Genomic DNA, 13,544 nt, shown 5'->3' on the forward strand with positions numbered 1-13,544 from the left:
AAAAAAAAAAAAGGAAGAAAAAGAAAAAAAGGAGCAGTACAATATCAAAGAAGAAAACCAAAATAAAATTAGAAAGAGAAAATATATATTAGGAAAAATAAAACTATAATTGAAACGACTGCAACAAGGTAAAATAAAACCACAACAGAAAAAAAAATATCGGTGGGGGGGAAGGAAAAAAGCCAATGGAGAGATCACTAACAAAGTATAAAGAATAAAATGAAATTAGAAAAGTAAAAGATTTATTAGGAAAAATAAAAATATAGAAGAATCAACAACAATGAATCAACAAGGTAAAACAGAACCCCAATCTAAAAGAGGAAAAAAGAAAAGAAAAGAAAAGAAAAGCGTTGGTTATGGGGGCGGAGTTTAGGCGGGGGTGGGGGGTCAGTTGTGGAACTTAGGCAGGGGCAGGACCTCCGCCTCACTTCTTGAGTTACCCAAGGTTACTGAGGTTTAGAGATGAGGGCTCTGGAGCCTCAGTTCAAATCCTGGCTCCACCGCCCCACACTTCATGGCTTTTGAAAAATCCCTCCACCCTTCTGTGTCTCAGGGACCTCAGCTTTAAAATGGAGCCACAGGAGTACTTGTCCCGCAGGGTTATGAGACCTAAGTGATATACATGTGAAAGGTTCAGAGCAGGGCCACGGTGTACCTAAAAGCTCAATAGCAGAGGGACCTTGTTATTATTTCACTTTTCCTTCACGGGGAACATCCTCCCTCCTGTTCTCTGCTTCTCCAGCTGGTCCTTTAACACTCAGCTCGGGCATTTCCCGGTCCTGGAAACTTTCACGACCAGGGCTGGGCGGTGCTGGGCCCTGGGCCCTATGGCGCCCCCCACCTGCTCGTCTCACCAAAACTCACCACTTGCCTTTGTTCTGCTCGAGAATGCGTGGTCCTCCCTGCAGGGACCGTGGCTCCTTCCCTTCTAACCCAGGAACTGTCTAGAGCCAGGCACAGAGCAGCTGTTCAGCAAGCGTTTGGAGGCTGAATGCATTAAAGAGCAAGTACAAATCAAAGGACAAAGAGTTAAAGAAGAGCCGGCTCTCTTCCTCTCTCCTGACAATTTGCTTTTCAAAGTATTGTACAACACACAGACTTATCTTACTGTTTTTCTGAGTGATCCTGTCTGTGTTGAGACCTTTCCTGGCCAATTCTGGGGCCTGATAGCATCGAGTCTCTGAAAAAGAAAGGGAAAAAGTAGCGTATGGGTGGGAGGGGTGTGCGGAATGCTGGGGGGGGGGGCGGGGAGGAAGGAAGCCCTCAGCCTGCTCTCAGGAAATGGGTGTCTAGGGACACCAGAGCCGTTTAACACTCTTAACAAAGGGGACTTCAACAGGAGGAGCAAGAATTTAAGCGTATTTTTAAGAACAGAAGAGAAAACCCTACTGGGTGGAGTCCTGCCTGAGGGCATTGGCCAACATGGCAACGGCCCTGACTGCAGTTAGAGCTGTCCTCATTCTTTTCTTTTTGAGCATTACAAAATAATTCACTTCTTGGGAAAAGATTAGACAGTACAGAAGGGTAGAAAATAAGAACGCAAAATAGCCTCATCCCCCAGTCCTACTCCCCATAGGTAACCTCTGCTTCCGTGCAGATTTTAACATACACACAGGGACACAGGCAGTCACGTGTCTCCAGGGCTGCAACCATGCTCAAAAAAGCAGAATCGTAAAATAGGTCTAGATTTGCCCAGAGAGATACTGGATGGGAATACTGCAATAAACATGCTTTTTTCCCCCCCTTCTAATAGTGGAAGAAAGAAACTATTGAAAATAGAACACGTACAAGGAACCCTTTTTATCTGAGAAGGCTTGTGGTGTGGGAGCAGAGGGGAAGCAGGCTTTGGGGTCTGAATCCGGGTTCTGCTCTTCCTGTTGGCTTCTCAGCAGGTGAGAACCAGGTGAAATGCCCCAGACTCAGAGTAGTGAGAAGGGCCTGGCATCTCAGGATGCTCAAGAAAATGAGGCCGCCTTGCCTGGGCCTGAGATTTTTTGGTTTATTTATTTATTTTTGTTTAAGGTTTATTTATTATTTATTTTATTATTATTATTTTATTTAGTTTTGGCTGCGTTGGGTCTTAGTTGCGGTATGTGGGAATCTTTCATTGTGGCGCGGGCTTCTCTCTAGTTGTGGCTTGCGGGTTTTCTCTTCTCTAGTTGTGGCGAGCAGGCTCCAGTGCATGTGGGCTCAGTAGTTGCGGCCGGCGATCTTAGTTGCCCTGCAGGCATGTGGGATCTTAGTTCCCTGACCAGGGATGGGACCAGCATCCCCTGCATTGCAAGGTGGATTCTTTACCACGGGACCACCAGGGAAGTCCCCATGGTTTGGTTTAGAAATGCCTGGATTGGAGATCCTCAGGGGAAGACGGAGGGCTGACTGCTGCAAGGCCGGGCTGGGGAGCAGGAATCTTGGCCCCCTGCAACCTTTTCCCCCCCTCCCCTTTAAAGCTACCATCACTCTTCCAACCTGTGACGGCCAAAGGCAAGGGGAAGCACAACACCTGTAGGCTTGGGCTTTGGAAAGCAGAAGCAACAGCTGTGCGAGGGGGAAGCCCCAGAGCAGGAGGGCAGCCCCGGCTGAGCCTAAAAATAAAACCCGGCCTGACAGCCTGCCAAAGGCCTCCTGTCGGGCATAGCGAGAGGGGCTGTCCTGGCGGTTCCTGGCCAGGCTGTTCTGGGGCCACGTGGGTAAGAGCCCAGACCCTCCTCCCCCCTTCCCCCTCCCCCCACCATTCCCCAACGCCGCCTTCGGGAGGACCAGCCCGCCCTCAGTAAACACGCCTGCAATCTCCGGCTTTGCTTACAGGCCTGTCTCACTGCCACCCCGTTTTGGGGTATGATGGTGGATTGGCTGGGGTACCTTTGTTTACAAAATCTCCTTCCAGCAGTGAAAGCGAACCCGGTACTGATCCTTGTTCTTCTGGTTTCAGATAGGTGGGGATGAAACGAACCTGTCCTTGGAGAAGAAGAGGAAGTGCCGCCGCATCCCCCTACTTAAAAAGGAGCCCTTGCCACCGGCTTGCTCTGCGACGTCAGTGCCGGGCTACGGTGGGCTCTCCACGCAGGCGGGCCTTGTGGCCTTCCGCACCACCCAGGGCTTGCTTTCTGTTCCCCCCGACGTTGGGATATCTTGCTCCGCCCCCCGGGCTTCAACTTGGACTGGTCAGGAGGGAGTTTCTCAGCTTTAAAATGATCAAACTCCTAAATGGATTGAAAGAGATCATTGTCAATTGAAAAAGCAAAAACGTTTGGGAAGTAAGGACAAATATTAAGCACTAGTGGGAAGCTGAAAACATATGCCAGGAGAGTAAATTCTTCTAATATTTAATTTTAAAGTTAAAAAAAAAAGTGTTTCTGTTTGGTTTAAATGATTTTAAATAGAGCTTGGCAGCATCTCAATGTCTAGAGTCAAATTTTGTGGTTCAAAAGTGTCACCATTGCTATGTCTCCTCATCAGCTCACTGCTGCCCCCGCGTGTCTTATCTAAACATCACAACACAATTTTCTGTTGTGCAAGTAGATGGTGGAAACCCTCCACCAGTCGGTTTGATCCCATGGCAATTAACGGTACAGAATTAAAGCAATGTTCTAGCTTGTTAGTGAGAGCTGTATAACCCAGGTGAGTTTCCAACAAGTCTTTCATTTTGGAAGACATCATTATATAGTCTCTCTCTCTGTCTCTGTTTTTTAATTCATTGTGCCTTTGCTGAAGGGATAAATTTAATCCTTAGAGGGAGTGGTTATGATTATATTAGCGATATAAGTCCTACTAAGGATACCCCCTTCCAGAGAAACCACATGATTTATTTATTGATGTGCATTAGATTTATTTTATAGCGTTCAATAGAAATCCTATATTCAGGATGATTGAAAGTTTGCATAAAGAGCCTCCGATGTGAGATAATTTCTGATACAGGGCTCCAACAAACACACATCAAAGTGCAACCTCCCTGTGCTCACCTGGTACCTTTGTCTTCAGTGGAGGGACTGGATCCCCATTTTGATGTGGACTAGGCTGTCTCTGTGGGTTTGTATTAAGCACCAGTTCTTCCTGCTTCTGGTTCATTTATGTCGTGTATCTGAGTTGCTTCTTGCCTCATAGAAACTAGGGCCATAAAGAATATCATGTTGCCGTGGGTGGAATTTGGAAAATGCCTTCCATCCTGAATAGATTAAGAGGCTGCTACCTTTTGCAGAAAGGTTGCAATAGTCTCCTCCTCAACCTGCATGGAGGAGATGGCCACTTGCTCCCAATGCTCATCCCGGAATCTTCCTATACTGCAATGGCAGCCTTGGTGTCACTTCCTAAAGTCACCTGCTAAAGCAGCCTTCTGTGGTTCCTGAGTGCATATCTATGAATCTTACTGATCGTTCACTGTTCAATCCAGGAATAGCTCTGAGGGAGTGGGCTCAGATTTTACCTCCTTCAAAACAGTCAAACAAGTTTGGTCAAATTCAGTGCCCACCTGGGACACACATATTCTCTTAAACCCAACCCCATGTCTACTCCCAAAGGAAAGTTGTGAAAGGCATGGTCTGAATGGGCAGCCAGGATTACTGAAAAAAGAGCCCTTGGTGGAATGTTCATCGTTTTGTAATTCCTTCACTCACCGATCCTGTGAACTAAGGTCAAGATCAGCTTTACCTCCCTGGAGGGGAAGGCAGAAACTATGGGATACAAACTGAGATACAAGTCCAATGTTTCTGGGCCATTTAAGTTGCTCTGGCCAAAATCTATCCTGTATCTCCAGTGATATCCGGTTTTGGTGCATCTGTAGACATTTAACTATAAGAGACAATGTGCCAGGCAATGTCTTGCAAAGGCAGCAGGGAACTCCGGCAGCAGAGGCTCCAGAATTTCTATATAGAAGAAGCTCTGGGTTAACTATCTTTGATTGAATGTGAGTGCCGGAGGGAATGTCTTGAGATTGCATTTGCACTTAAGCACACTGTTTTAATTGTGTCTTTAACAGAGGTGGCTCTGGGGGCTGTGGATGGAGCTGCCTACTGAACTGCCATTGAAGAGAATCAGTTGGTCAGTCCTCCAGCTTTTCAAATATTAGGCTTTTTCTCTGTATAGAGACCTGGTGTGAAGTGTTTTATCAGTCTAGGTTGAAGTCGCTTCAACAGAGCAAGAGATCTGTTGATTGTTTAACAATTTTAGACGTTTCAGAGTAGGCGGGCCAATGCCACGAAGACTTGAGGCTTAGCAGCTCAGCCTGGAGGGGTCCATTTCCCTCAGTGTCCTCAGGAGGGAAGCAGCAGATGACCTGGAGCTCAAGCTGACCTTTGGCCTTGTGCCCTTGCCTTTGCCAGTGACCTCTGCTGTGTCTACCCTCCCTGCCACCGTCCAGCTGGGACCATGGTGCTTCGATTGCTGTATGTGTGACCGTAGAGGAGCGGGGGTGGGTCAGGGCTTAGTGGGAGTTTTTTGAAGCTACAGGATAAATGTAGTATATCTTCTTGGATTATTGATTTTACTTAAAGGTTGGGGGAAATGTACAGTTCTATAAGAGAAATAATGATAAAGAGTGTGAATTAGTTAGGATTGAGTTCAGCTGGAAGTAACAGAAAAATCCAAAAAACCAGTGGCTTAAGGAAAATGGAAGTTTCTTATTTTCTTATATTCAGGAGTTTGACAGATAGTCAGTTCAGGGCTGGTAAGGCCTTTTCAGGGCAGGGACATGGGCTCTCTGCTTGCTGTTTGGCCTTGTGTAGCTTCCATCCTCAAAGACATTTCATGGTCCAAGATAGCTGCTGGAGAAGTAGCCTTTAAATTTGTATCCAGAGAGCAGGAAAGAAGAAAACATGCCCTTTAGGGACATTTCCAGAAGTCATATCTATCACTCCCTTTATGTCACATAGCCACAACTATCTGCAAGGGAGGTTTGGAGAAGTGGTCTTTATTGCAGGCAGATACATGCCATCTAAAAGCTGATAGTCCTTTGGCTGTAAAAGAAAGGAAATTGAGATTTGGGGTCATTTTATAAATTTTTTTTTTAATTTAAAGTAGAGGGAAGGATTTTTTTTCTTTTTTTTTTTTTGGCTGTGTTGGGTCTTCGTTTCGTGCGAGGGCTTTCTCTAGTTGCGGCAAGCGGGGGCCGCTCTTCATCGTGGTGTGGGAGCCACTCTTCATCGTGGTGCGCAGACCTCTCACTGCCGCAGCTCCCCCTGTTGCGGGGCACAGGCTCCAGACGCGCAGGCTCAGCAGTTGTGGCTCACGGGCCCAGTTGCTCCGCGGCATGTGGGATCCTCCCAGACCAGGGCTGGAACCCGTGTCCCCTGCGTTGGCAGGCAGATTCTCAACCACTGCGCCACCAGGGAAGCCCTGGGGGTCATTTTAAACAAACTCCCAGGTGATGCTAATGCTGTTGGTCCGTGGACCACACTTTGAGTAGCAAAGGATACAACCTCCGTGAGCTGGCCCCTGCCTACCCCGCTTTGTCTCCTATCTCTTCCCATTGTCCCTGGGCTTCTGGCTGGGTCTTGAACACTCAAGTTTGTGTTCTCATCTGGGTGACTTTGAACTTACTATTTCCTCTGGTTGGAAGTCTGCTCTCAAGTCTTGTCACTAAGATCTCAGATAAAATAGTTTCTCTATGACCTGATTTCATTTTGGTAGCACTTATCTGAATTTTTGTCATGTATTTATTTGTTTGTATGATTGTTTTTTTTTGTCTTCCCCCTCTAGAATGTCAGTATCATGGGAACAAGGAAGATATTTGTCTTGTCAACACTGAATCCCAGGCACTTAGAATGGTACTAAGCACATATGCTCAAAATGTCTATAGAATCAATGAAGAATAATGAAGAGTCTTCCTAACTATAATGTTAGTTCTTGAGATCAGGGGCCTGATCTTATATTTCTGCTCTCCCCCACAGTACCTAGCAGGGTGTAATACGTGCAGTTGGCATTTGATGAATGCTCGTTGAGTGGGATCGCACAAGAGAAGGAATACCCGTCGAATCCTCAGATGGGTCAAAGGTAGTGCAGGGCATGATGGCTACACTGAGCTGGGAAGTTGGCTCCGGGTGGGGAAGGTGAGAACAAGGCAGTGGACCCTGCGACGGCTTCCACAGTAGACCTTCCAGTCTTGGATTCTTCCTTCCTATCATCATGCAGTTCAGAATTTTATAGATTTGAATCAGAGGATGCCAGAGGGGCCTATTGAGAATACATGCGATGGGAAGATCGGAATTGTGTGGCACTGGACTGGCTGCTGTACAGATAGATTCAAGTTTTGCAATTATTCAATTACTCCTTCATTTACTTATGAGCCCCTGCTTTGTGTCAGGTGTTATGCTAGGTGCTGGGGATACAGGTAGCCTGCGTGCATGATATTTTGTTCCAAACTGGACAAGTAACGTCAGACACAAGGATTCCTAATTCCTATAGTGCAAGACTGTAGGGTTGCCTGTTAAACACTATAGCCTTTCTGCTTAAAAACTGTTTCTCAGGCCACCTCGCAATACTACTCACACTCACGTCTGGATTAATGAGCTGGTGTTTGCTAAGTCATTTGTGACTGCTGGGTTGGGTGGGCCCCTTTGGGAGTTCCGATCCCCTTTGACGCTTCGCAGGCAGGAGACGGAGGGGCACGCCCCACCTGCAACCTCTTACATTCCTTTGTCTCACGCACTATAAGGAAGGGAGGGAATCTCCTGCTGACATCAATTTTGAATTCCTTGAAGTGGAAGAAGTAGAAGAGAGTGGCTGTGTGGCCTCCTCAGGGCGTACATTTGTGTGTATATTAGTATTTATTAGTAATTAAATTTCTATGTTAGTCTGTAAGCCATAATGCTGATGATTGTCTTTTTAAATGAATGCATTTGAATATGGCTAGGAACCGGACAAAGAGACTATCAAATACATTCATTAATAAATAATATTTGTGGGCTGAAAATTTTTTTAACTTCAAAGAAGAGCTTTCATATCTATGATCTCATTTCACACTACATAATATGATTTTAAAACTCCTTTCTAGGGGCGGGTTGTTCCACGCATGCCCAGCCCGGGTGAGGATAAGGAAGACCCGCCTCAGGCTACCCGACACGGATTTGCAGTCCAAGGTGCACGCAAGTCCGGGTCCCCTTGGGTCTCTCCCTGCTTGTTAAAAAACTAAAGGCAAAGATGAAAAAAATACGCTAATTTCAAGCTGTGCTGAAAGCACACATACACTCAGGGCATGAACAGGGGAACTAAGGAAGTGAGGCTTACTTTCTGTCTTTGGAGATTCTACAAACTGAGCCATAGATAATTTCAAACTAATGTCTGGCATCCAGAAAGCCCAGAATTGGAAACATTTAGTCTTCTGGGACTGGAAAGTCAGTTCCTGTTTATTTCTCTACAGCTGTGACTTTTTTCCGGTCTTCAACACTTTTTCTCCATGCGTGTGCCTTCATTTTCAAGAAGATGTTTTTACATATTCTTCCCTGAGCTTTTAGCTTTTCCTGTATGAATTCCTCTGGAGTAAAAGCCCCATGTCACTGTTTTCCCTAAGGCTGGAACGTGGACCATGAAGTGCCCTTACTCTGAATTTGTTAGAGGGTCATTTAAAAAATAACGCAAGTAGAAGAAAAAAAAAATCCTTGGTGATGAGACTCTCCGCACCTCCCAGTCTGTATCGTCCTGAAATCAACCACAGTGTTTCCACTTCACAAGAATTCCGCTGTCACCTTCCCTCGAGTGGACAGGGTAAAGACTGCTTCAGAATCTCCTACCTGGATATCTAATGAGACAGCAGGACACTGTAGGTGGTGGTAAATTCCTTCACCCTGATTGCTCACAAAGCAGAAATAACTAACCTGTGATGAACTATTTTAATTCTTTTATTTTGAAGGGTTAGTGGAAGGACCAATAACCCAGTTTACAACTATCAATTGGTCCCACCACTTTGCCATCACAGCCCTGCCCCTTGGGACACTTTGACACAGGTTTAGTTTCCTACAAGATCCAGGTGCCCTTGGAGAATTAGCCTCACCTTGCCTGCTCTTTTGAGTAAGTGTAGTACGTTCTGTGCCTTTGCATGCAGTGGGTGCTCAATAAATACTGAATGAATGCAGCCTAACATCTATCATTTGGTGTCACTGAGTCTCATTTCCTCTATGTAAAAATGAGAGTATTGGCAAATGGCTGCTTTATATCTTCCAGTTTGAACATTCTATGGGTCCTTTTGGATAGCCATTTAAAATGATCTCCTGGGACTTCACCGGTGGTGCAGTGGTTAAGACTCCACGCTTGCAATGCAGGGGGCCCGGGGCTCTATCTCTGGTCAGGGAACTAGATCTCACATGCATGCCGCAACCAAGAGTCCACATGCTACAACCAAGGAGCCGGCGAGCTGCCACCATGGAGCCTGCCACAACCAAATAAATAAATAAAATAAAATAAAATAAAATATATACTTTAAAAAATAAAATAAATGAATAGTATTCGAAAAAAATAATAAAATAATCTCCCATCTCCAAAGCTGTTTCTAAGCAACAGAACAGTACTTCCCTGAACTCGTTGTTTGACCTCTTCAGCCTAAAAAGAGGTTTCTCCCTGAGCCTGCAGCATTACATTATCTGTAATACACATTCATTTATTATCTGGTGACACATCTCATGTTGGTATTTAGCTTTTCATCTGTGTAGATCCTGCCCTGTCCTTACAATTAGAGTGTAAGCTTCCCAAGCCAGATACCTTATAAAATGTGCTCTGTAAATATGTGTTAAATAAATAGGTATCGCATCAAGAAATCATCTATAGGGAATTCTGGGCCTAAGGGAAGCAGAAGAATCAACGGTGAGTCCCAAGTGTGTGGTTTGGGAAACTTGGTGTGTGTTGATGCTGTTCTTCAAGAGAGAGAATCCTGCAAGAGGAATAGGTTTGGAAGGAGAGTGGGGAGGAGCTGAATTTAGTGACAAGCTGCATTCTATACCTCCTTCTTCGAGATCCTCAAAGAACATTAGCCAAGTAACGATTTTGAGACATGAGATCCTGGACAAAGGAACTTATTTTACTGTGTGTAGCCTAGAGCTCCCCAAATAACTGAACATGATTTTGGACACACTGATATAACACAAGAGAAGCAGGGCTATGAAGGAAGCCTGCAGAACAACTAACTTTTAAGGACTGGCCGGAGGAATTTGAAAAGGAGCATCCAGAGATGTAGGAGGGAGTTTTCACCCCAGGCTTTTAATCCTGGCTCACTCCTTCCACAGATACATGGGAAAACCAACTTCCATCTCTTGCCAAGGAGCAAGAGAGCCTCTGGGCTATGTCTTGGCAAGTGCAGGGTTCTTTGGAAGAAAGAAGGCACTCAGGCACTTCTAGTCCAACTCTCATCACTCTCTCTTCTCAAAGTAATCACCTCCTTTGCTAAAAGGAAGCCCGTATCAACATCCTCAAATCCAAGACCATGAGAATAACCCAACATCCACTCTTGTAAATATAATCTAACTATATAACTATATATAGTTATATATGTAACTATAAATTAGATCTGATATAGGCTAAGACAATACAAAACCTAAACAACATAGAAAAATAAATGATCTGAATAAGTTAGTTATCTGACTCTTCCTGTCTTCTGGGACTACCCTCAAACTTCCCTTTAATGTTTCATTTCAATCTCAACAGCATCTGTTTTTTTGTGTTTTTGTTTTGTTTTGTTTTCAATATCCTACATCTGTGTATGGAAAGTTGAGAAAGGGTGGAAAGGACAAGAATGGGAAAACGCAAGGCAGTAGTTTATGTAGGGCTCATGCTAGCGGGATTGTACAATGTAGCCACGTTGGAAAACAATTTAGCAGTTCCTTAAAAAATTAAACATAAAATTACCATATGACCCAGCAAGGGGTATGGGGTTTCCTTTTGGGGTGAATTAGAGTGTTCTAAAATTAAATAGTGGTGATAAATGCACAACTCTGTGAATATACTAAAACCACTGAATTGTACACTTTCAAAGGGTGAATTTTATGATATGTGAATTATATCTCAATAAAGCTATGGACAGAGGATCTGAACAGACATTTTTCCAAAGAAGACACACAGATGGCTAGCAGTACATGAAAAGGTGCTCAACAACACTAATCATCAGGAAAATGCAAATTAAAGCCACAATGAGATATCACCTCATAGCTGTTAGAATGGCTGTTATCAAAAAGGCAAGAAATAAAGTGTTACTGAAAATGTGGAAAAAAGGGAATCCTTGTGCACTGATGTTAGGAATGTAAATTGGTTCAGCCACTATGAGAAACAGTATGGAGGTTCCTCAAAAATTAAAAATGGAACTACCATATGATCCAGCAATTCCACTTCTGTGTATTTATCTGAGGGAAACAAAAATGTTAACTCAAAAAGATATATGCACCTCAATGTTCATTGTAGCTTTACAGTAGCCAAGACATGGAAACAAGCTGTGACCATCAATGGATGAATGGATAAAGAAAATGTGATATACATATATGTATATGTACACAGTGGAATATTATTCAGCCATAAAACGAAGGAAATCTTGCCTTTTGTGACAACATGGATGGACATTGAGAGCATTATGCTAAGTGAAATGTCAGAGAAAGACAAAAGATAAAGATCTCACTTATATGTGGAATCTAAAAACAAACAAACAAACAAAACCTAAACTCATAGATACAGAGAACAGATTGGTTGTTTCTGCCAGAGGTGGGGATGGGGATGGATGAATGCATGAAGGGGTCAAAAGATACAAAACAAACTTCCAGTTATAAAAAAATAAATCCTGGGGATGTAATGTACAGCTTGACTATAGTTAATTACGCTGTATTTTATATTTTAAAATTGCTAAGAGAGTAGATCTTAAGAGTTATCACAGGAAAAAAAATTGTAACTATGTGTGGTGATGGATATTAATGAGATTTAATATGGTGATCATTTCAAAATATACAAAAATATTGAATCATGTTGTACATCTGAAACTAATATAATATTATATATCAATTATATCTCAATAAAAAAAGAAGAAAATTCAAGGTGGATAAATACTCTTTTCAAGAAAAAACATTCTCCAAATAATGGAAAATCAGTTACCTGTTGTTTGCTAGTTCTTCGTCCCTCAAATGCTCTATCACCAGTGGTTTACCTCCAACAGCTGTATGGCAGCTGAGAGACAGTCGTTCTTATCCCGCATTCATTTTCTCTAGAATAATTTGAGGTGGTAAAATTAATCTATCTCTAATGAGATCTTTTTCTGCTAGAAGCACAAATAACATTCAACTACTGGTTTCTGACGGATTTGTACCCACAGCTTTGTCTTTCCATTTCTATGACATCAGAAAGGACATGTTTGTTTATGCAGTTTATCTGTACATTTTTTAGGTCACTTTTCTATTTTTTTTCTTCACATCTTTATTGGAGTATAAATGCTTTACAATGTTGTGTTAGTTTCTGCTGTACAACAAAGTGAATCAGCTCTATGTATACATATATCCCCATATCCTCTCCCTCTTGCATCTCCCTCCCACCCTCCCTATCCCACCCTTCTAGGTGGTCACAGAGCACCGAGCTGATCTCCCTGTGCTATGCAGCAGCTTCCCACTAGCTATCTATTTTACATTTGGTAGTGTATATATGTCAATGCTACTCTCTCACTTCATCCCAGCTTCCCCTTGCCCCCCGTGCCCTCAAGTCTGTTCGCTACATCTGCGTCTTTATTCCTGCCCTGCCCCTAGGTTCATCAGTACCAGTTTTTAAAATTCCATACATACGTGTTAGCATACGGCAACACGAGGACGAGGGCCTCCCCCGTCCTGCTGGACCCCTAACCGTGGGTGGGTTCCGCTGGGTGTAGGAACTCCTCCCGTCCCCCAGCCGCCCCTCAGGGGTGCTGGTCCCGTTGGTCTGGCCTTTACTTTTGCTCCCCTTCCCTCCCTCCCACTCCCTCAGGACCCGCGTGGCTGGAAGGGTCCTCGGTGGGCAGAGGATCAGGTCCGGGATCTCAGCAGGTTTCCAGGGGCCCAAGTAGGCAGGGGAAACCTGGCCACGCTCCCTTTTGATCCTCTGCCCTCTCAGTGGTCCCCCACTTTCCCTCTTCGGGCGTGGGATCCCTTCCCCTCCCCCAGCCGCCCCTCAGGGGCGCCAGTCACATCCCGCCTCCTCTTCTCCTCCCCCTTCACTCCCCCCATGTCCCAGGTCCTACCCGGTCGCAGAGGGTTCCTCCCGACCCCTTCGGTGTCCGTGGTCCCCCACCGGTGCCTGGTAGGTGCCCTAGTTGTGAGGAGACGCGAACTCTGCGTCCTCCTAGTCCGCCATCTTGACCCCAGCCCCTCCCCCACAGGTCACTTTTCTAAAAGTCAGCTTTGTTAAGGTATAATTTATGTTTAGTCAAATTCACCTTTGGAAAGTTTCCAATTCAGTGAATTTTGGTGAACGCGTACAGTCATGTAATCACCGACACCCTTGAGATATAGACTATTTCCATCACCCTAAAATGTCCCTTTGTAGTCACCCCCTTTCTCCACGTCCAGGCCCTGGCAGCACCCCCCCCCCCATCTTACTTGATTTCTGTCCTGAGGGCACTC

At 44.6% G+C, this 13,544-nt stretch overlaps 1 long non-coding RNA gene across 1 annotated transcript; it reads right to left on the bottom strand.

The window, feature by feature from the left end:
* Positions 1-876: 876 nt before the first annotated feature.
* On the bottom strand, positions 877-13,246 carry LOC118891058. Its single transcript, XR_005018883.1, has 4 exons — positions 13,163-13,246; positions 12,055-12,163; positions 1,109-1,180; positions 877-987 (listed from the first exon to the last, which is right to left on the bottom strand). It is a non-coding gene; the product is annotated as an uncharacterized LOC118891058 (long non-coding RNA).
* Positions 13,247-13,544: the final 298 nt, after the last annotated feature.

The sequence above is a fragment of the Balaenoptera musculus genome, chromosome 2 (genome assembly GCF_009873245.2).
Source record: "Balaenoptera musculus isolate JJ_BM4_2016_0621 chromosome 2, mBalMus1.pri.v3, whole genome shotgun sequence".
In the NCBI taxonomy this organism is placed as follows: Eukaryota; Metazoa; Chordata; class Mammalia; order Artiodactyla; family Balaenopteridae; genus Balaenoptera; species Balaenoptera musculus.